Here is a 23212-nt window from a genome sequence, read left to right on the forward strand (position 1 = left end):
TCGAGTCTCCTGCTTCTGTGCCCAGGAATCTCAGCCCTGAGCCGATGCCCCGGGGATGCTATGCACAGCGCAGCCCACACGTGCCCTTTCTCTCCTGATGCCTGTGATTTTATCCCAGTGCAGCTGGTAGCTGGGCCGACGCATCCTCCCCACACCACCTTCAGGGATTTCCCTTCATCTTGCTCTTCCTGTGGTGCGGGCTTCACAGAGAGACCCACCCAAGGACACACAAGGATGTCATTGCACGAGTGGTCCCAGCTACCTGGTCCAGAGGTCTGTCCTTCCACCAGCCTGATGCTCAGAGGAGCATCCTCAAAGGGCCTCTCCAGAGCTGGCAGTACAAGTGCACTTTGCTTTTTCCCTCTGGTCGAATTGACCACTTTTCAGCTTTCTGCTGGGTGTTATTAGCTACAGCGTAAGTGGAATTGTTGCCCCAGGAGCAGGAGGTAGCTTGTTCTCCCGTTCCTGATGCACCAGATCAATAACTGATGTGTGTTTTGGCAACATAGAGTCTTGAGACTTTAAATATTAACAAAGAACCTTGTTTTCTATACCAAGACACCAATTCATACTGTATTTCTCCTTGTGGTGAGATGGAGTAAGTCCTGGACTGAGAGTCGGAAAACCTAGATTCAGGCTCCAGCTACTTGACCTTGGGTGGTACACGTAGGGTGGTTACCCTCAGTGTCTTCACATGCAAGATGGAGCTTCCTAGTGTAAACTCTTCACAGGCAGTCAAAACGCGGTCATTACATGAGAGAGCGCTATCCTCTGCAAAAGCTTAGGTAGATGCTAAGACATCAAAGGTTAAAAACACATTCCACATTGTTTTACCTCCGGGATCTGCAGGCTCGCACCTCTCATGCTGGCTGTGAGAACATGTGGGTTGTGAACTACGCAAGGCCCCCAAAGGCAACCTGGGGATTTTTATGCTCTCACCACACCTCACCTCCATGAGAATCACTAACGAGAGCATAAAGGCTGATGGAATTGTGTTTTGTTCCAAATGGTATAAAGGAAGGAAAACGATGACTGCGTATCTTCACCTTTTTTTATACATGCTATTCCTTCCTTCCCTCCTTCCACGCATGCATGTATCCATCCATCCATCCATATCCATGCATCCATGTATCCATCCGTACCCATGCATCCATGCATGCATCTGTGTATCCATCGTGCATCCATGTATCTATCCATCCATGCATCCATCATGCATCTGTACATCCATCCATGCATCCATCCACCCATTCGTCCATGCATCTAACTTTCACTGACCACCTGTTAGGCCCCATTACCTGGGGATATACAATTGATTAGGTCACAGTTTCTGCTCCTCAATTGTTTACTGTAGTGAGAGAGACAAATGAGTGAACAAAGAATTAAAGTATTTTATGACCAGGTGTTGTAAATGGATTGAGCATTCCTCCCTTCCTCCCTTCCTCCTTTCTCGCTTCTTTCTTCTTTCCATCCCTTCATTCTTTGCATATAACAGGGTGCTCCAGGGAAGCCTAGAATCCTTTTTCTTTTTTCCTAAGAAACACCAATATAGGAAGAAACTGCTCTTTTTGAAACTGCTTGTAGTGTTTCTTTTCCTCTAGAGACAGAGGACAGACTTTCTCATTAATTGCAGAATAACACTTTAATGGGCTTTTTGGTTATGAAACTCATAAATCCCAGATCATCTTCTGGAATAAAGATGTTTAAGACAACAAGAATCTAAATGTTTTACATAATTAAAATGTCTTCACTGAGGGCAGAAGTGTAAGTCTCAGATGATCTTGTTCCAGAAACAACATTTTAAACAATTCTGTGGAAGTCTCAGAAAAGACCTGCCTGGCCTGCAAGCTGGAAAGACACGGTCCTTCGGGAGCTGAGCTGACCTCTGTATCGTGACCACAGGACAGGCCCCGAGGAGAGCAGCATCTGGCGGGGATGTTCACGGTGGCTACTGTGGCTGCCACCTGCCCCGCTCCCAGGTGTCTGCAGGCCTAGGTCAGAGTTGATTTCCTCTGAATCATGATGATGATGATGATATAAAGAAGGCTTACATTTATATGGCCCTTCAACGTTTCCGAAGCACTTTTCATTCATTATTCTCAAGAGCGTGGTACCCTTTAGAAGAGTTGGCCCTGGAGAAACAGGCCTCGGTTACCTTACAGAAGACTGATTTCTTTCCTCTTCAAGAAAGAGAAGGGTTTCCATCTCCTTACAAACACTGAAGCTTTGGCTGTGCACCGTCCAACAGGTGTGGTCTGGGTGCAGAGCCCCAGGGAGAGCGCCCCCTGGGTCCTCTTGATCCTAATGCCACCAGCTGACCCAGAGCGAGAGATGCCAAGAGAGGCAGTGATGTGTGGGCCCCTGCCGTACTTTCTGTATGGAGACAAGGAGGGGCTGGACTCGTACCTCCAAAGCGGGAGAACTTTTCCGTGAACCCCAGTTCCTTATTCCTGGGTCCTAAATTGGCCATCATGTTGTTGGTTTTTTTCCCTTCTGCAGTGGGCTGAATGGGGTTCTCCCTTCACTTCCCCTCCGCTCCCCAACAAAAAGACACCAGGAATCCACCAGGAATCTGCGAGTGTGAAATTACTTGGAAAAAGCATCTTTTCAGAAGTAACTAAGTTAAGGATCTCAAGATAAGATCATCCTGGATTATTCAGATTGCCCATAAATCCAATGACAAGTGTCCTTCTAAGAGACAGAAGAAGAGAAATTCCAACACACAGAGGAGAGAAGGCCATGTGGAGACCGGTATCCCTTAAAAACAGCTTCAGTTTTAATATAAAGAATATATTATCCATTACATGGAAATAATACATACTTAGTATATTGATACCTCTAAATTATTTGAGTAAATAAGTGTCCCTGTAAATAAGAAGTTGACTTTTCGAGATGGTTTTATTATGAAAATGCATATTACAAACACATTGCCTTCATGACTACGACTTTAAAAAACAGTATTTGTAACTTTCCCACTTTATACCCCATGAATTGTATGCCAACAAGGGTGCAGGGTCAGGACAAAGTAAAGAAGCCAAAAAAGTTGCGTTCTACAGCTGGAGTATGAGTGTTCTGGGGGAATTTATGCTCTGCAAAGAATGGTGCTCCTGCATGTTCTGTATGCAACAATAAATCATATTTCAAATTCTGCGCTGAATGAACTTAGCAGCAGCCTTTGCCCGCGTCGTTCATTGCCTCTGACAGCTCTATCCCCCAGCTGGTGTTGATTTCTCCCTGCAGTGTGAGGAGGTCATTAATCTTGAATGTTCTCTTCCTCTGTGGTTTTTTTTTTTTCTCTTTTTTTTTAACTGAGATTTTTTAAACAGATTGTGCCTGTTTCCACTGACCTTTGAGAGATTTGCCATGTGTCTTCTTTTAAACAGATTGTGTAAAAAACAGTTCGTTGCGTGCAGCTGGGGTCACGGGCAGCAGTTCCGTCTCCAGGGTGGGAGCCTTGATTTGGTCATCCTTACCCGCGTCAAAATCGGGGGTGGGGGATCACCACCAACCGGAGCGTTTATTGTTAAGCATTGAAAGAGATGCCCTAGCACCATCCTGATTGGTGATTCTTCTCTAGCCCTGATGAAGTCACTTCCTCCCGCCTCCTGGGCTGCATGGATAAGGCAATGGGGACCCTCACCCAAATGGACTGCCAGCGGCAGGTGAGAAGGGCTTCCCGACGGAGACCTCTGAAGTTGAGCTCTGCAGTGGGCAGTTCTCTTGGCCACAGAGAGAGAAAGGATTGTCTCTCCACAAGCAGCACAGAGAATAGTTATGGAATTATCTAGTGAAGACAGGTGTTTAAAGAGAGATCAATTCTTGCTTAATAAAAAAAAAAAATGGATGTGCAAAACCAGATAATCCACATTAGGCTTAGTAAGCTCTTCCTTCTCCCTGGCTGGTTGCTTGTTTGTTGCTTTCTGAATGATTTAGGACATTATCTAAACTGCCCACTTCATGTAAAGTTTCCATTTTCTCTCCTGAAGAGGCTTTTGCTTCAGTATAATTATTTAAAAGTAGCAAGGACACCCTGTTTATTGAATGTTTACAGGGCTTCTCACCCCACGTTAAAGCTCTTTGTAGGATTCAAAGCAAAGGATGACAAACCTTCAGAGAGAAGCTGCATGCTTCCATCAGGCTTAATCCCCCATCAAAGTGCATCTCTTTCACGTTCCATTGACCGCAGAGCGAGCCTGTGAGGTTGCCTGCTGGCGGCCCCCTCTGTAAGCTCCTTTAAACTCCCATTCTGCCTGCTTTTGCTACAGGCACCAAATGAAGAGATTGCTTTTCCACCTTTACACGTTCGTGCTGAATCCTGTTCCTGCTCTCCGTCATGACACCCTGTCTGGACCCTCCTAATCAAGACATTGCTGCTTATTCTCTGATTTCCAGTCTTCCTTCTTTTTTGGATTTGATGTCAAGCAGATTTCTAGTCTTTCTTCTCCTCCTTCCCCTCCTTTGGATTTGATGTAAAGCGGTGTGTGGTCTCTGGCTGTGAATTTGGATTCTCTTGGTAACAATCTTGGTTCTATCCTGGCTGTACTTTCAGGTCGCCTGAGCGTACATCATTCTGGTTATATTGGGCCCCAAGACCTTTCCAGCCCAGCGCGGTCCCTGGTGATTCTACCAGGTTCAGCCCAACCCTTTGGCAAAAGACAAAAGCTCCAACTAATAAGATGATTAATAATAGAATGTTCATGATTAAAAAAGACTTTGCTAATATATTGGAAAGAATCCAATAACGTATATGAAATCACTTGTTTACTCGTGATTTCTGTACACGTAAAAACATACTGTTGTTACTGATAAAGGCAATAATAATAGAGGTGGTGTTTAACTGTATTTGCATTTTAAGTGTGGTTGGGAGTTCTACCTGAATAAGAGGCAACAAGGCTCAGAGGCAGAGACTGGGTTTTCATCACAGCTGCTAGGCTCTGAGGGGACATTTGGCCTGTGGAGGTGGTGAGTCCTCCTTCAGAGTTTACTGAGCTCCAGCTCAGTTATCTGGAAAGGTTTAGGGACAATGGCTGTGGAGTTGACCAGATACACAAAGAGCTTGAGCTCATAGAATGTCTGTTTTAGTGGGAGAAGAAAAGAATAAAGAAATAGGCAATACATCCATGAGGAGTTCTCAGGAATCTCCCTGAGTCTGTGAAGGTGCACCGACTGGACCTTCTTTGTCTCTGACTTTTTAGAAGCTCTCCACCCAAGGCAGCCCTCTTCCTCCTCTCACCACTCTGCCCAGTCCAAAGAATCCTACCAGTTCTGCTAGCACTTGGGCTCTCTGGCTCTCAGCTTCCTCATCTATAAAATGGGTGGGTAAGACTCCACCTTTCAGGTCTGTCCTACCTCTGCATTTGTGAGGCTATGAGACACAGAGGTGGGTGGGGCAGGGACAAAGGTGAAAATTTTTCTCCCTCCTATGCCTGGGAAGATGTGTTACAGGTGTTCTTTTGGGTAGATATTTTAAAGTTTTTTCAAGTCAGAGACCAAATACTGCTCCCCTCTACCCTTCACATTTCAAAAAAAAAAAAAAAAAAAAAAAAACACCCAGTGCCTAATATGGGGCTGAGAGCCCAGAATATGCCTAACTGGGACCTGCTCATTATAGTTCTTTCCATCATCCTCACCACCGACATCACCACGACTACGACGTATGAGATCCGACTGTGAACCAGGGGCTGCCATATAGTGACCTGTATCGTCTCATTGAATCCTTACTGTAACCCTGCAAAAGGAGACCAAGTTCTCACTTTGGGATAAGAAAATGGAGACTGAAGGATTTGGGTAACTCTGCCAATAAGTGGTAGAGCTGGAGTCAAATCCAAGTGCAGGTGTCCAGGGCACTCTTTTGGTACAGCCCATTGCACTTTGTGCAAATCCTTGGCCAAGAGGTGTACATGAATCAAACACCAGTCAAAATTGAAACTGTGGAAGCGTCAGGAATACAAATGTGATTTACAATCCCCAGCTGCTGCCTTGTAAGGAGAGGCCTTTGTTGCTAAGGATGGTGATGGACAATCAGTGTCTCTGCTTGGACCTCACCCTGGGGCCTTTGAACTTGTTCCTTCCATCTCTGGATGTCTGCAGAGCTTCCTCCTTCCCTCTGTCGAGACCTTTGTGCAAACATTGGAATACAGTCATCTCTCAGTATCATCATGGGGGATCGGTTCCAGGAACTCCTCCCTCAGCTGCAGTTACTAAAACCCCAGGATGCTCAAGGAGCTTTCATATATGGGTGTCATGTAAAACGGCAGAGTATTTGCATGAAACTTATGCACATCCTCCGGTATACTTTAAATCATCTCTAGGTTACTTACCATACCTAATACAATACAGAGGCTGTTTAAATAGTTACTGACGCATGGCAAATTCAAGTTTTGCCTTAAGGAGTTTTCTGGAATTTTTTCCAGATATTTTCAATCCACGGTTGGTTGAATCTGCAGATGCAGAACCCGTGGATACAGGGGCAGGCTGTACTGCCTGCTCAGAGTGGACTTCTGGATGCCTGTGGCGGCTACCAGTTCATTACCCTCCAGCTGTAAATTCACCCTTCAGTACCTGCCCTGCAATAATAGCACGGGCTCTTTGAAAGCATTTCTTCTTTACGGGGGTTTGATGTGAAGTTCTGTCAGTAGGGGCCCTGGAGTGCTTCTTTTCCCAGTCTCAGTGCCGCTGTGGTTTTGTTTTCTCTTGCTCCCACTGCACAGTGTATTCAGCAGTGCATGTGCTGAGCGTGCGGGTCCTCAGTGAGCTCACAGCTCTGGCCTTGGCCTGGCAGCCACCTCACTGTCTCCACACCCCCAGGCAGACGCTGCCCACTCCAGGCTCTGCAGTGCCGTGCTGGCCAGCACTGCTGCCCTATTTCCTGACCTCCCTCTGCACACCCACCTGTCGGCCTCACATCTTGTGGGCTTTCTTTGGCTCTGAGCTCCCGCCGAGCACACTTTCTCCACTGCTGGCAGCACGGAGTTGGAGGGAAGGACCAACGAGTCCAGAGGCCGGGAGACCCTGCACGAGGAAGGGTGATGGGCAGTGAGACAGCTGGTGGCCCACAGGGCATGTGCACCAGGGAGATGCCCATTAGGACTTGGTTGAGTTTTGCTGCACACAGACAGCAGAAGCCTCTCTTTACCAAATCTTCTGAGATGCTTCTCTCCATATTACTGCATAACGAGGTTTTCCTTTCAGGGACTGAAGGCAAAGTCTATGTCCTGCCCACAGCTGGTACTTGTTGAAGACAGCCCCTCCCAGAAGCTCTGAACCAAATCCGGCTGACTCAGATGAACACGTTTACCCACCAGGAATCCGAGTCACATCATTGCCAGTGACATTAATACCAGTTCTCCATGTGGGCTTTCTTTAAGGTTCACATTCTCCCGGAGGAAACCGTAGGACCCCAATAGGCTGGTGACAGAGGCGACGCTAATTATGTGGGTGTAATAAAGAGCGCAAAGCGCTAATGAACAGAAGCCAAACTGGCGCATTTAACACTTATGTTTTTGGGAAATGAATTATTTTGCTTTTGCTCAACTGGTCCATTCGTTTAAATTAAGTGAGATGATAATGGGTGTGATAGTGTTTGTGAAAGTGCAGGGTTTCAGAAGACTGGGGAAGTGGTACTGTGCAGGAGGAAGTGTCTGCTTTCTGTTCACAAGACTTTGAACGGGAGCACATCAGAGTGTTTGTTGGCCACGAAAGTGAAAATGGCTTTGTGCGCCCTGGGGAAGAGACTGCCCTGTTGGCTAAAGATTCCTTTTAAGGAAGCCCTGGCTGTCAGCCGGTGGGTCCTTCTGCTCTCCTCCAGAGGGGCATCACTGAGCCAGATGTGGGTTCCTTCCCCGCTGTCTCCCGGATATGCCCTCCAGTTGACCTGGAGATTTCCCTGGGGGCGAAGAAGCTTCTGTCTACTGTGACTTGCCCAAAATAGCCATCTCAAATGTGTATAGGCAACCGAACTGGGATGGAGGACGTTGGGAAAAGATGGGATACCCTTGAGGCTGTTTCAGCATGCCGTGATATAAGTGTATACCTCCTAACTCACCAAGTACGCACATATTCCGGTGGCTGTTGATGACATTTTCCTGCTCTGTCGGAGGAACAGAAGTTCTTGTGAACAAACACAGATCAAAAACAGATGTTTTATGTTCAGAAAGGAAGAGAAAAGAATGAAGTAAAATCCCCCACCATGACACGAATTGCTAGTTCCTTTTATGAAGTATGATTTTACGAATGGGTGCACTATGTAGATGAAAAAGAAAATAAAATCTTGTTTGTCCGTCCTCCTCTTCTCCAGATTTCTGGGCCAGTCCATTGCATCATCTTCTCCAGGGCTCTCAACCGTGATTCTCTCCAGATTATAACGTCCTTCACTTTCTACAGAAGCAATGCATCTCGAAAGCTTTTTTTTTCCTTTGCCCAGAAAATCCTGTTAAAATAAGAATTAGGTAGTGATTTTCAGTCTAGGTTTTACAGCTTTTCACGGATAGCCTGAAACCCCACCCACTTACTGGAACTTTCTGAGCCTCCATCGTATTAACATAACAACGTCCAATCCATGTCATGATTCGGTAGAGAAGGGGGGTGAATAGTATCGTGTGTGAACAATAGAGCAGAGGACATAGGAAGTGCTCAGTAAACGGCAGTGATTGCTAACGCGATTATGTCTCGGTGCTGGATGCTTGTTCCTTCTCTCTTGCTCCTGCATCATGTTAAGCCAGCAGACAACAGGACTGACTCTGGGAGATGATTGTTGGGGCCAAACCACTGAGCTGTTAATCCCGTCTATGCCAGGGAAAGGGCGCATCAATTAAGAGAATGTTTCTGAGATGCCACCCCTTGCCTTGCAGTAAAAACAGGTTTTGAGTTTTTCTTATGTGTGCTATAAGCTATGGGGGCTTACGCAGGCGTGACATGCTTTCACAAGTGGTGAAGCTGAGTTTTACTGACATCTTGTTAATGCTGCGGAGTCAGATATGCCTTGATACCCACTCTGAATTCCAGGATATTTTAACAATGGGGTCACATGCAGATTGGAGGTAATAAAGAACATAATTTATTGTTTCTTTCCAATTCCTTATTTCAAAGATCCATCCATTTTTCCGAGTCCCCTTTCTTTCAATGCCGATTATGCTGGGACCTATATATTGTGCCAAAACAACAGACTGCTTCATGAATCAAATCCTGGTGAATTGAGTGAGGGGGTAGTCGAGCAGACATTGCAGATAGAATCCCTTTAGGCTGTGAGAAGTACCTGAATTCTTATTTCTGTGTGTGTAGTTCGCTAACTCAACCTCAGAATAATCCTGGGGAAAAAATCTTTTTTTCTTCCAAAACTGAATTGTGTCCTCCTATTAGGCCAGACTGCTGGTTCTGCACTAGTAAAGAAAGAGGAATTCTCAACAGAGTAGAAGTATTCTCATGGCCTGGCGACAATTTAATAATAAAAACTATTGAGAAGTTTTTCCTGGTTGGGGGTGATTGGATAACTTACTCAGTTGACAACGACCGGGGTTGTTTCCGTGTCGCTGGAGTGAGATGCTTTGAGCTCAGCTCACGGAGATATGTCTTGCGCTCAGCTGCCCTCTATTGGCTGAAACATGGATTATTCTCTTCAACAGCAGCTTCCCTGAGGATAGAATAATGACTCGTGTTCACAAATACTCATCTGGTGCATTTGGAACATCTGGACCAAAATAAAGGTCTATTTGGATTTCAGATTAACACATTTTTCTGAAACCCACCCTCCACTCCTTACCTCATCTCCTTATCCTGCCTGATTTCTCTTCTTACCCCTTACCACATCTTATGGATAGCTGCTCATTTGTCTACTGTCTGTCTCCTTGGCTGGAAGGTAAGCTACGTGAGATCAAGGGCTTGAGACTGAGTGGGTTTACAGCTGTATTCTTGATCCTAGAAGAATGCCTGGCATGTAGTGTCTGCTCTATAAATAGTAGTTGAATAAATGAATGAGTATCAAATATATCTTAGAATTGGATTCTGTGATCTAAGAATAATACGGCATGGTTCTGGCTTTCTAGAAGCTGGCCATCTAGAAGAACTGGGCCAAAGAGGACGCAGGTTGTAGGAAGAACTGTCATCACTACCAGTGCGGTGTGGTCTGGAGGAGACGAGCTCTGGGGAGTCACTCATACATGTCTTTGAGGAGCTGCCATGTGGAAGAAAGATTGGACTAGTTCCATTTGTTTCCGAAGAACACATCAATGGGTAGAAGGTACAGGGAAAGCACTTTGGCTCAACAAAAACTCTCAGAATTGTCTGAAGGCGTCTTGGACGACTTAGACCATCATCAGAGGCACTTAATTACAGCACGGAGGAACTTCTGTCAGGAGAGGGTATCAACTGCAATGATTCTCAAATCTGGAATGCTTTTAAAACTCGTTTTCCTGAGACCTTTCCTGAGCACTCTGTATCAGAATCTCCAGGAGGAGGTCCCAGGAGCCTCTGTTTTATAGTAAGCCCCCTGGAGAGTCGGATCCAGTGGTCTGCAGACTGTTAGGGAATCACCGGACTGGGGGATGGAAGCAGCCGAGGGCTGGTTGGGCTGAATGATCTCACACTTCTAACCATAAGATTTTATGGCTCCAGAAGATCTTTCCTTTTACTAATGGTGGTAGTGGTAGGTGTAGGTTGGACTGTCACCAAAATAGAAACCCAGATCGAGAGTGCCAGGATGGGAGTCTGGCAGACGTTTTAAGCAGATACGCGGTAAAACCCCGCAATTCTGTCATCCTCAGTGGGTAGAAATGACCAATCTTCAAAGCTCACGCCCAGATAGCCCCCCTTACAAATCCTGTGTGGTGCTCAGCTGGGGTGGGGGGACACTTTCTACCTCACTCCCGATCTTCAGGGCTTGGGGAGGAAACTGAGCTGATGGGTGGGCTGCTTTTAGGGAGAATTACCAAATTAAAAAAATGTGTTTTGAACCCAGTTGAGGAAGAAGGAAGGTTCCTTGCTCCCCACCCTCTGCCCTGCTGCAGCCTCGCCTTTGTGTCCCGCCCTGGACATCTGTGGACTGCTCTGGTCTTGTGGGAGGGTTGGTAACTATTGTGGGACGGGGAGAAAGGAGCTAAAGGGCCATCACTCATCTTTCCCAGCTTTGAACGCAAGCACGTTTATTTAGGAACTTGGACACATTGTACAAGTCCTGGCCTGCCCTGGTCCATCCACTGTAAGTGCCCAGTAAATGCCAGTTGCTGTGATGGTTATTTACTGAGTGCCAGGATGCTGGTGTGAACAGAAAGGTGGACAGTCTGTGGTTGCTGTGCTCAGGGAGCTTGGGGTCTGGCTGTGACGCTGTAATCACAACAAACGTGACAAGTGTTATACTGGAGTCCCGACCGCTTGTGCAAAGGTATGTGTCTGTGGGTCCCCGGTTCAGTCTGAGCAGACGCTGTGTGAATGAGGCCAGCCACCTGCCCCGCCCATGTCGTTAACTTGCATCGGCTGACAGGCCTGATTGCCTTCCTGGTTTTTTGTTTTGTTTTGTTTTGTTTTTCACTAGAAGGAGGAAAGGCTTATGCTTGGGTCTCAGGATAATGAAGAGAAAAACTTGGAGGGGAGGCATGGCGCCCTTCTCCCACCTGGTCCGAGAGGCTGGATCTAGTGAAAGGAGACAGCCACAGAAGGTGAAGGGGGGCTCTGCAGACTTGGGGTACACACAGTGTGTTTCAGGGCCCAGGTGATGGAATATGGCACAGAGCGGAGGGAGAGCTACTTCCTCATGTTCCTCCACAGACCAGAGAAGCCCAGAAAGGCAGAGGGACCAGGAAGAAATGAGTTTCCACGAGAACATTTGCTGGGCAGACAGGGGTGTCTTCCTTGAGGGGATCTGGGGTATCGTATCTCCAGGTGAAGACCAAGTTCATCCATGGAGGGCTTGCCGAGGGCCTTTACGGCAGCCCTTGGGAGCTCACAGGAATGACTGGGGATAATGTGGGGGTGAACTTAAGACTTGGGTCAGCAGGTTAACCACCTAGTAAAACTCAAGTATTTTTGGTAATTATTTTGTATCACGGGCTAGGGAAGCCGTGACCATTTCTGTTGTAGGAATACAGAAAGGAGTCAGGAATCTGGGAGAGAGGTCGGCTGGAGGGGAGCAGGGAAATCTGCAATAAGGAGGACATTGCAAACCGAGCTTTGAGGGATGAGTAGGAGCTGGTTAGGCTAACAGAGGTCAGTGAGCATTTCTGACAGAAAGCATCCTTTTATGAGCTTTTCCCTTGCAATTTCCCACCATTTCCCCAACATCCAGTATCAGCCCAGTGCTGCATCATGCCTTCTAGAAACACAGAGGGGAACAACACAGCCTTTGGGGTCTCTCTCCAACCAAGTCTTCTCCCAGGTGTGCCCCAGAGGTCCATTGTAGACTCCCGAACCCATGATTCCCCATCTGTTCCTAGGCGGAGCTTGGGATTGGCCTTGATGCTAGAACAGGGAGCAGGAAGCTGTCTCCATCCTTGTCTGTGTTCAGATTATGTGTTCAGCTTATGCACAAACAAGAGAGAGTGATTCTTATCAAACAGCAAGACAAGTACTACTGGAAGGCCACCCTGTTCTCCCTCTCTTGCTGACATCGCGGCTAGATGGCTGGGTGTGGAGAAGGATGGAGAGGACAGCTGAATTCCCAAACAGGAGCAGGCAGTGCAGGTGGATGAGCAGAGCTCAGATGAATGGAGCAGAAAAACACTTTAAGGACCCCTGAGGCCAGGCTGGAGATGACTTTACTGGGGAACCCTCAAATGCAAGGGAGGTCACGTTGATCTGTCTGCTAACAGAAGCGGGTGATTATTTTCAACCAAAGGTGTCAGGAAGCACGTGAATGTAATAGACTGTCCAATGCGAAGCATCAGGCTTGGGAACTTGAGCCCTGCCCCACCCCCTTCAATTCCCCGTTGCTTCTACAGGTGGGAAGCAGTCTGTTCCATAGCAGGAACTGGGGCACAACCAGACTTCTTGGGGGAGTCCATCTTTCCCTTTCTACCACGGAATGCAGCCTTCTTTACCTGTATCCCTGGGGGTTAAGTGAGCATCTGCAAAGATGAGTTCTCTTTCCCGCCAACCCTCTGATCTCCGGGGTTTTGGAGGAAAACAGAGGTTAAGGAAGCGAGTGTAGACCACAGTGGTCTGGGTGGTCTCCTGCATGGGACTGCACACAAACGAATGGCAGGAAGCAGAAAGAGTCTGTCTCTGTGCAGTTGCTCTACTGGTCAGGCAGGGAATGGCTCTTCTGCACAATTAAAAAGATATAACTATTTCGTCTTCAGTTAGCGTCCTTCCTGCTGTTGCCGCACCTGCTCAGGGGACCCCGGGGCTTCCTATCCTCGTGCCCAGGATCTCGCAGGTCTGAGCTACGGACTGCTCATTTCCCCCGCCGTGGGTTCATGTTCATTTACTTGATGTGTGGAGGAACGCGAGAGCGCCCTGCTGACGTGCTAGTGAACACCAGCTCATCCAGCTTCCCGGGAACCGCATGCTCTGTGAAGATTAATTACAAGCTCTGCCTTTTATGTGCTTTCTGTCATTCGGCAGACATCTCTGTTGCTCTGAGAAGTTAATACAAGTAATTAAAGCCAACCTGTCCTCTGCTTGGGAGCCACTCGGGCAGGTGTCATGCTCCCCACCACACAGACGCACTTCACTGAGCCCAGGAGCAGCAAAGGACTAAAGGCGAGAGTGGGGGGGGGGGGACCGGGGGCAGGGACTCCACGTGGGGAAAGGGTGTCACTCCCCGTGCCAGCTGGGGCACTTGTGACTCTCCTGCAGTGCTCCTGCCCTGAACACCAGCAGAGCTCAGAATGCGTTTTTATGAACTGGAGGGGTGAATTCAGTGGGAGAAATAATTCCCATACACCCTGTTGCCTTGAATTCAAATTGATTTCTTTCTGCTGTGCTGCTGTTTAATTAACTCAACCCAGCCTCTAGCCTGGAGAGAAGTGAAAGATATGCATTTTGGGGTAGTAGGATTCAAACCACTCAAAGCCAGCTAATACAGATGATGACATATTTGGAGCTGGTTGATAGAATGGGGTACCGTGCTTTTTTAATTCAGTAGAACAGGCAATCTTGTCCACACAGTTTATTTTTTAAATGCCCGAACAAAACTTTAAAATGGTAGATTCCCAGGCTAGCTCACAAAAGCTTGTTTAACCCACTCAATGCCGGACTGCAGAGCTGGTTCCTTGGCCTACTGGAAGCACATCCCATATCCCTTGTCTTGTAGTGGCAGCTGCCTCTGAATTGTCAGGAGGATAGTGCAGCTCGTTTGTCTGGTTCTAGGTAATTTTACCATGAGAATCTTTGCCTGAGGAGTATTCGCCACACAAGTAATTGGCTGCATGACAAGTTTGCCATGCAGGATAAAATAACAATAATAAAATAAAAGAGAGACATTTAAAAGGACATACTGAAATCTGAAAATTAATAACAAAATTTTAGAAGATTTTATTGTGAAAAATGAAAATACAAAAAAAACCCCAGCATGCATTTAAAATATATGGAGAGTCACAGTTACGGTTTTATTCTGATATGTCTTAGAGAAAGTGACGGTACTTCTCTCTCAAAGTCAATCGCGAAAGATTCAGGATCTAATTTAACGATCAGATGTAAGTCATTGACAACATCAAACAAGTCTGCTGTGAGTCTCTTCCGATTTCCCTAGAAGGAAAGTGAACAGACCAGGGCTGCTGCTTCTTATCAATAGATGCGACGTGTATAACTGGTAGCCCATGTCTGGACTACGTGGAAATGTTCCTCGCATGCATAGTCCTTGCATTTCACCCAGTCGCCTAAGCCAGATTCTGCGCAAATACCGCAGTTCTGTCCACATCGTGTTCTTCACCATCAAACAGGAAAAAGATGTTACTATTTTCCAAGAAACTTGTACTCATCAGGAATCATGTAACCATTTCTTTTCTGGGGGGAGGATGGAAGGAGCTTGATTCTTCTTTGGTCTTCAACTTCTAACATTGCATGATGCATTTGGTAAAGCGGGCAGGGCAGAGCAAGCTGTTGCAACTCAACTGGCTAAGGAATTGGTCATTGAGGACTGTTGTCAATTACCAGCCTCCCCTTCTATACTTGCCGTAGTTTGGTTATCTTTTGGTTTTGGTGGGTGGGAGAGATGACTGTACTCACTGAAGGATTTTCAAATGATATGTTATCACTTTCCAGCAGAGAATGAAATCTAGCTTTACACTCTTACCTCACACTTCTTATCACTGTAAATTTGTATTTTCTGTCAAGTTGATATATGTAGTTGTTGTTATCCACTGTTTTAAGGCCACCTCGTCTACTCATCACTGTGTAGATCATTATGAGGTCTAAGATTTACATAATATAAAAACGAGAGGGAAACACCAGTCAGAATGGCCGTCATTCAAAAATCCACAAATGACAAATGCTGGAGAGGCTGTGGAGAAAGGGGAACCTTCCTACACTGCTGGTGGGAATGCAGTTTGGTGCAGCCACTATGGAAAACAGTGTGGAGATTCCTCAAAAGACTAGGAATAGACTTACCGTATGACCCAGGAATCCCACTCCTGGGCTTGTATCCAGAAGGAAATCTACTTCAGGATGACACCTGCACCCCAATGTTCATAGCAGCACTATTTACAATAGCCAAAACATGGAAACAGCCTAAATGTCCATCAACAGGTGACTGGATAAAGAAGATGTGGTATATTTATACAATGGAATACTACTCAGCCATAAAAACCGACAACATAATGCCATTTGCAGCAACATGAATGCTCCTGGAGAATGTCATTCTAAGTGAAGTAAGCCAGAAAGAGAAAGAAAAATACCATATGAGATCGCTCATATGTGGAATCTAAAAAACAAAAACAAAAACAAACAAACAAAAACAAAGCGTAAATAAAGGACAGAAATAGACTCACAGAGAATACAGACTTGTGGTTACCAGGGGGGTGGAGGGTGGGAAGGGATAGACTGGGATTTCAAAATTGTAGAATAGACTACACTGTATAGCACAGGGAAATATACACAAAATGTTATGATAACTCACAGAGAAAAAAATGCGACAATGAGTGTGTATATGTCCATGAATAACTGAAAAATTGTGCTGAACACTGGAATTTGACACAACATTGTAAAATGATTATAAATCAATAAAAAATGTTAAAAAAATGAGAGAGAGAAAAGGATAAATTAGGAATTTGGGATTAATAGATACACACTTCTATATATAAAATAGATAAACAACGAGGTCCTACGGTATAGCACAGGGAAATATATTCACTATTTTTAATAACCTATAATGGAAAAGAATCTGAAAAGGAATATATACATATATATATGTATAACTGAATCACTTTGCTGTACACCTGAAATGTTGTAAATCAACTAAACTTTAATTTTTTTAAATGGGCGTATCGTGTCACTGGAGAAATGAAGGCAAACTGTCAATGAGTTGGAACCAACTGTCAAACCAAACTGTCAGCCAGTTATTTTATCTTTTATAGAAAAGTTGCCTGTGGGCCAATTAGTTGTGCAGTGAAACCGGTTGTGGCAAAGATATTTAGGGGGAAATACCGGTCAGGCATTTGTCCCTGTTGATCTGGCACGCTGTCTAGGTGAGAATGAATGGGGTGGATCCGATCTAGTCCCACGTGTCTTTCATTCATCCTCTTGGAGCGTTTGCCTCGTGCCAGTCACTGTCCTTGGAGATGAGGGTGCTCAGACGAGTAAACCAGGATTCCTGCCTTGATGGAGCCTACAGTTCAGTGTAAAAGGTAGATGGTTAAATTCAGCTACTGCCGTGCAGTGTGAACCTTTTGCGGTCTGCTCAAGCTGCTTTGGGAACACAGAGGGGGATGGTGTCTGCAGATGCTCCTGGTCAGAGAGAACAAATCAAAGTAGGCAGCAAGGCAATGGTACCCAAAGAGCAGTTCTTTAACGGGGACAACTAGTAAACTATAGACATGCCTCCTCTTGCTTTATGGTGCTTTGCTTTATTGCAATCCACACATACTCCGTTTTTCACAAATTGAAGCAAGTCTACTGGCGCCATCTTTTCAGCAGCGTTTACTCACTTGATGTCTCTGCGTCACATTTTGGTAGTTCTCACACTGTTTCAGACTTTTTATTATTATGTTTGTTATGGTGATCTCTGATTGGTGATCTCCGATGTTATTGCTGCAGAAAGATTATGACTCACTCAAGGTTCAGATGATGGTTAGTATTTTTTTAGCAATAAGTATTTTTAAGTTAATTTATGCACATTTTTAAGACATAATGCTATTGGACACTTAATAGACTGCAGTAGTGTGAACATAACTCTTATATGCACTAGGAAGTCCAGTGCAGCAAAGTCACTCAGAGCATTGACAGATGGGTGTGGTTTAAACATAAATGTTGGTGGATGTTGCTGTTGACTTTTAGTAAGACAAAAAGGAAGAAATGAAGACATATGTAGGCCCCATTCATTCATCAGTATGTGATTTCTTCTCTGAACCAGATCATGACCTTTGAATATAAGAAGAGTACCTCTTCAGTTTTTGGTGTTATTCACAGTCCGGCAGCCACAGATATGACACACGTTTATATTTAATCTGCATTGTTAACATTTTCTCCATCATCTTCTTAAGTCTGGACGAGCAACAGAAAAATGAATCAAGCCTCGGTCTGCAGTGTCTGCCGGTTTCTGTGGTGTGAACACTCCTTCCATGATTTCATGCTACCGACTTGAGAGGTGCAGTAACATGTCAGCATGGAGCGATGTAGGCATAACAGTAGAAAATGAGTTGGGACCACAGATAATAGCAAAGTGTAGTAAAATAAGTAGGAAGGGGTGTGAATTTTCAGTCTTTATTACCTTTATTTTTAATATAATTTAAGTATACATTTCTACAATTTTCTTTTAAGTCATGGTTGTCTTTAACAACTGGCTTGCAAAAATTCTGAAAATTTAACAGTGGGCTCTTCAGAGCTCAAGTACATCACCGCCTGTCTGTATCACTCCTTTGTAGGTGGGAGAGATTAGTTCTTATCGTAAATGCTGTGATATTTGGCAGCAGGGAACATATAAACAGGTGCTCAGTGCATGTATGTTGAATGAATGAAGACTTTCAGTAGATTGTCTGTTTGCTATAATCAAAGCATGCCCTTGTATTGTGTGTTTTGTTTTTTTTTTAACCAGCTCCTATAACCAAAGGCAGAGTAACTGCATTCGAACTAGGGAATACAGTACTGACTGCAGACAGTTTGTTTTCTCAGCTGCAGTGTGACTTTCTACCCTTCCTCTGAAGGCATAGCTTGCCTTTTGAAACTAGATCCCTGCAATTTGATCCTCCCTTGTCCAGTTTGGAAGAATAACCAATAACAAAGCTAACTTAAAAAATACCAACAGGTTCCTTACGCCCCAGAATATAGTGTCTTCTCAGATGAGCTGCTGCTAATTGGCTTGCAGGGGTCTGGTCTTCCGGGATTTGTCTGAACAGCTCCCTACAGGTTGTTTACCTGGGAGACACTCACCTTGATCCCTGCAATTAACTAGAGGTGGGGCCTCTGAGTCTTGCTTTTGATTCATAGAAGCCAAACAACTTCCCTCATGGCCGTGCCCCTCTGAGACTACTCTTCTGGGAGTGATCTGTTGGTGGGTTCAGGGAGTCAGCAACAGAAGGCAAGCCTGGAGCTGTGTTGAATTCACTTCTTCGCAAGCACAGAAGAAGGCAGCCGTCCATCAGAAGGTCAGAAGACGAGCAGGCATACACTGTGTGAGACCGTGCTTTTGGCGTTCATTCATCTACATTTATTCTCCCTCCCTCACTCCCTCATCAAATTCATAAATAAGTACCGAGTGCCTCCCTGGAATCTGAACTGTGTGAATTTTCAAACATTTAAGACCCTTCATGGACTTTTCCTTGTGGAAGCAAAGCATATTTATCGTAGAAGGCAAAAATAAAATACCAGTAAGTGAGAACGAAAGAAAGGCAGTCACAGTCACTCTAAGAAGTTTGTTGCCATCTCCCAGACTTTTTAGTGCATATATAACATGTGGTTGCAAAATTGGTGCACACTTGATATCATGCTTTTTGACTTAAAATTGTACAGCGCAGAACGTTTTTGCTTTATTTATTTTTTTGAACCCAGAACCTTGTGCCCACTAAACATGAACTCTACCACAGAGCTGTTACCCTCCCCCAACGGGCACCTCATAGAATTGACTGTTGGGAATTTTTTTTTTAATGGAGGCACTGGGGATTGAACCCAGGACCTCGCAACTACTGAGCTATACCCCATCCCCTCATTTTAATAAGGTTTTGGCACTGGTCTTGGGAGGGACAAAATGTCCCTGTAACTTCATTGTATTGAAATAAAGTGATGCTTCTTGTGGAAATGCAGGGTTGGAACAGAGGAAACCAAACGATTGTGTAAGTCCTTCTGTCTCAAATGTGCTATTCCGGGGATAAAGGAATCTGAGGCCTTGGCATCTTGTCATTGTTTTTTGCGGTGGCTTTTGAATTAGAATCTTTGATTCTGGAAATTATACTATTGTTACTAAATGCATATTTCTGCAATTATCTCCTTTCGCTTACTCAGTGATGAAAATATGTTACCTGTGCTGAGAAGAAATGCAGGAAAGAGCTTTGTGGCTGCTTTGCCTCTAAACTGAAGGGAGCAGCAGTCTCCTGAGACTCAGACGGGGGTAGCCAAGAGCAGATTCTTCCACCCAAACAACTACCTGATGTTGGAGGCTTGTAGTTACTGTCACCTCCTTCTGTCACTGAGCAAGTCCCCGGGATGCTAAGACTGGGCTCCGAGCCCACATGCATATAAACATCAATGAAAGAAGGAAGCAGCCAGAGGTGGGGTGGCGTGGGGGCTGCAAGCTCGAGAGAGTAGCAGAGGGAACCAGACTGGAGGGGGCCTGCCCTCCCCGCACCTCTGTTCTTGTCACTCCACTCCTGGGGGTGACACCCATACCCTCCACTGGCGTTAGCCCAGACCTCTGTCTCCCCTGAGCTCCACACACCAACGGCCAACTTCTTAAACGATAGTTCTGCCTGGTGTCCTGCCATCCCTGTTCATGCTTGGTGTGTCTAAAGCCGAATGACTCACAGTGAACTTGTTTCCTTGCACCCCTCCCCTGTTTCTGCTCTTCTTCCAGTTTCTTGGGAACGGCGCCCTCACCCCTCAAGCCTGTTGGGTCCGTCTCCTTGCTGTCTCCACAGTCTGCCTCTTCTGTCTTCCCCACTGCCCCTGGCTTGGTTCAGGCCCTCATTGCTGCTCACCCGCATTGCCACAACACCCTCCTCGGCCCCTTCCAGCCATCGTTGTCACAGTGATCGCTCTGCAGCCTTGCTCTTGGAAGCGTGGTTCTTGGACCAGCATCACCTGGGAGCTAATTAGAGATGCAGAATCGCAGGACCCATACTCCCCATCAGCGATGACCCAGTATGAAGACAGGCAGCATCATTAACCTGAAAAAAGAAATTTTCATATGACAAATAGATGAATGGATAAGTAGACTGTATGCATGTACGCAATGGAAACCTAGTCAGGAAACAACATGAGTGACTCAAAGCGTTATGCTGAGCGAAAGACCCAAGTCTCAAAAAATTACTCACAGTATGATTCCATTTATATAATGTTCTGGAAAAGACAAAATTGTAGGGGCAAAGTTCAGTGGCTGAGGGGGAGCTCTGACTACAAAGGGGCAGCGTGAGGGAATTTTGGGGGTGCTGAAATGCTCTGCGTTTGGATCGTGCTGGTGAGCGCACTTGTCAGTACATGTGTTAATACTCATGGACTGTACACCAAAGGAAGCCAAGTGGACTGTACGTAAATTTAAACATAAATAATAAATTAATTAATTAACAATGATAGAGATGAATTACAAACCATTGGATACAATCGGAAACCTTGAGATCATATTAATATAAAGCGGTAAACACAATGATCTTCTCCCAAACACTTACCAACTGCAGAGGGAGGAAGGTTAACTTTATGGCGGAGAAGGCCTGGCTGACCCATCTTAATGGTTGGTCAAAGTTCACTTCATCAGCGATGGGTGAAGCTGAATCATTTGCCATTGGACAAGATGCAATATTAAGGTCACAGACAAGGTGAACTTCATGAACGTGAGATGTCTGTAGTCACACAAGGTCCCATGCCTGGTTTAATGCTCTGCTGTCGCCATCTTGAAATTCTGAAGAATTTTTATTTTTAATCAATCAATCAATCAGTCAATTAATTAATTGAAGTACAATCAGTTACAATGTGTCGATTTCTGGTGTACAGCATAATGTCCCACTCATGCATATATATACATATATTCATTTTCATATTCTTTTTCATTAAAGGTTATTACAAGATACTGAATATAGTTCCCTGTGCTAGACAGAAGAAATTTGTCTTTTTATCTATTTTTATACATAGTAGTTAACCTTTGCAAATCTCAAACTCCCAAATTTATCCCTTCCCACCCGCTTTCCTCTGGTTACCATAAAATTGTTTACTCTGTCTGTGATTCTGTTTCTGTTTTGTAGATGAGTTCATTAGTGTTCTCTTTTTCTTTTTTTTTTAGATGCCACATATGAGTGATACCATATGGTGTTTTTCTTTCTCTTTCTGGCTTACTTCACTTAGAATGACGATCTCCAGGTCCATCCATGTTGCTGCAAATGACATTATTTTATTCTTTTTATTGCTGAGTAGTATTCCAGTGTATAAATATACCACAACTTATTTATCCAGTCATCTGTCAGTGGGTATTTAGGTTGCTTCCATGTCTTGGCTATTGTGTATAATGCTACTATGAACATTGGGGTGCATGTATTTTTTCAAATTAGAGTTCCCTCTGGATATATGCCCAGGAGCGGGATTGCTGTATCACATGGTAAGTCTATTTTTAGTTTTTTGAGGAATCTCTGTATTGTTTTCCATAATGGCTGCACCAAACTACATTCCTACGAGCAGTGTAGGAGGGTTCCCCTTTCTCCACATCCTCTCCAGCGTTTATTGTTCATGGACTTTTGAATGATGGCCATTCTGACTGGTGTAAGGTGATACCTCATTGTAGTTTTGATTTGCATTTCTCTGATAATTAGCAATATTGAGCATTTTTTCATGTACCTGTTGGCCATTTGTATGTCTTCATTGGAGAATTACTTGTTTAGGTCTTCTGCCCATTTTTGGATTGGGTTGTTTTAAGAATTTTTAAACAAGGGTACAGTCTTCTGTGCAGGGTCTTTTGGCTGTAACGGATGTTGTTGGGACAATTGGTGAAAGTTGAATGTGGTCTGAGGACTGAATCAGTGTTAACCTCCCCATCCGGCTGGTTGTGTCATGGTTGTGGGGGAGAACGTTCTTGTTGTAGGACTTCCACACTTAAAACATGTGAGGCTGGCAGGGCACTGTGTTGATAACTTACTTTCAAATAGTTCAGGAAAAGAGTCCTTTGTTTTCTTTTTTTGCAACATGTCATTAAGTTCGATATTGTTTCAAACAAGAAAGAGTGATGGGGGAGGGAGGAAAGAGTTAGGGGAGAGGAAGGGCCTCTCTAATAAGGTGACGTTTGACCAGAGACCTGAATGAAGTGAGGGAGAAGCTGGGCGTCTGGAGGAAGAGCATTCTAGGCAGAGGGAATAGAATGTGCAAAGGCTTTGAGGAGGGGCAAGTGGTGTTTAGCTAGGGGTCCAGTAAGGTTGCTGCCGAGTGATGGAGTGGGAAAGAGGCAAGTGATGGGTCAGGGTGGTAATGGGGACCACATCAAAGTCTAGGTAAGGGTTTGGGGTTTTGGAGGGTTTGCTCTGCAGAGGGGTGCGTAAACCCACTCCGTGTCACAAGGGTTGCTCTGACTGCTGTGTGGAAGTAGTCTACAGAGCAGCAAGATTGTAAGCAAGGGGGCCAGTTGGGAGATGAGGAGGGTCATTCACTCTCTGGTGGCTATTTGGGCTGCAGAAACTTGCAGGAAGGCTTCAAAGAGCCACCAACTGGCCCCCCGAGCACAGAGCCCTGGGATGGCTCAGCCCCAGCAGCAGGGAAGCCATCTGACTGCTCGCGTCCCTTCTGCCCGTCTTCCCTTGGAGACCTGCCAAGATGTGTCCTGCCCAGAAGTTGCTCACCAAGGGGCAGCTCTGATCATGACTTGCCAAGAAGGTTGAGAAGCCAGCTGGTTGCATTTTTAATCTAATTTTTCTATTATTTGGCACAAGTGCTAAAATGTCCTTTT

At 45.3% G+C, this 23212-nt stretch overlaps 1 protein-coding gene across 4 annotated transcripts in view; it reads left to right on the plus strand.

Moving 5' to 3' along the window:
• Positions 1-23212, plus strand: part of RNF182 (ring finger protein 182) — a 113734-nt gene that overhangs the window by 68681 nt on the left and 21841 nt on the right. The window lies entirely within an intron of this gene.

This window comes from Camelus bactrianus, chromosome 20 (assembly GCF_048773025.1).
Source record: "Camelus bactrianus isolate YW-2024 breed Bactrian camel chromosome 20, ASM4877302v1, whole genome shotgun sequence".
Taxonomy (NCBI): domain Eukaryota; kingdom Metazoa; phylum Chordata; class Mammalia; order Artiodactyla; family Camelidae; genus Camelus; species Camelus bactrianus.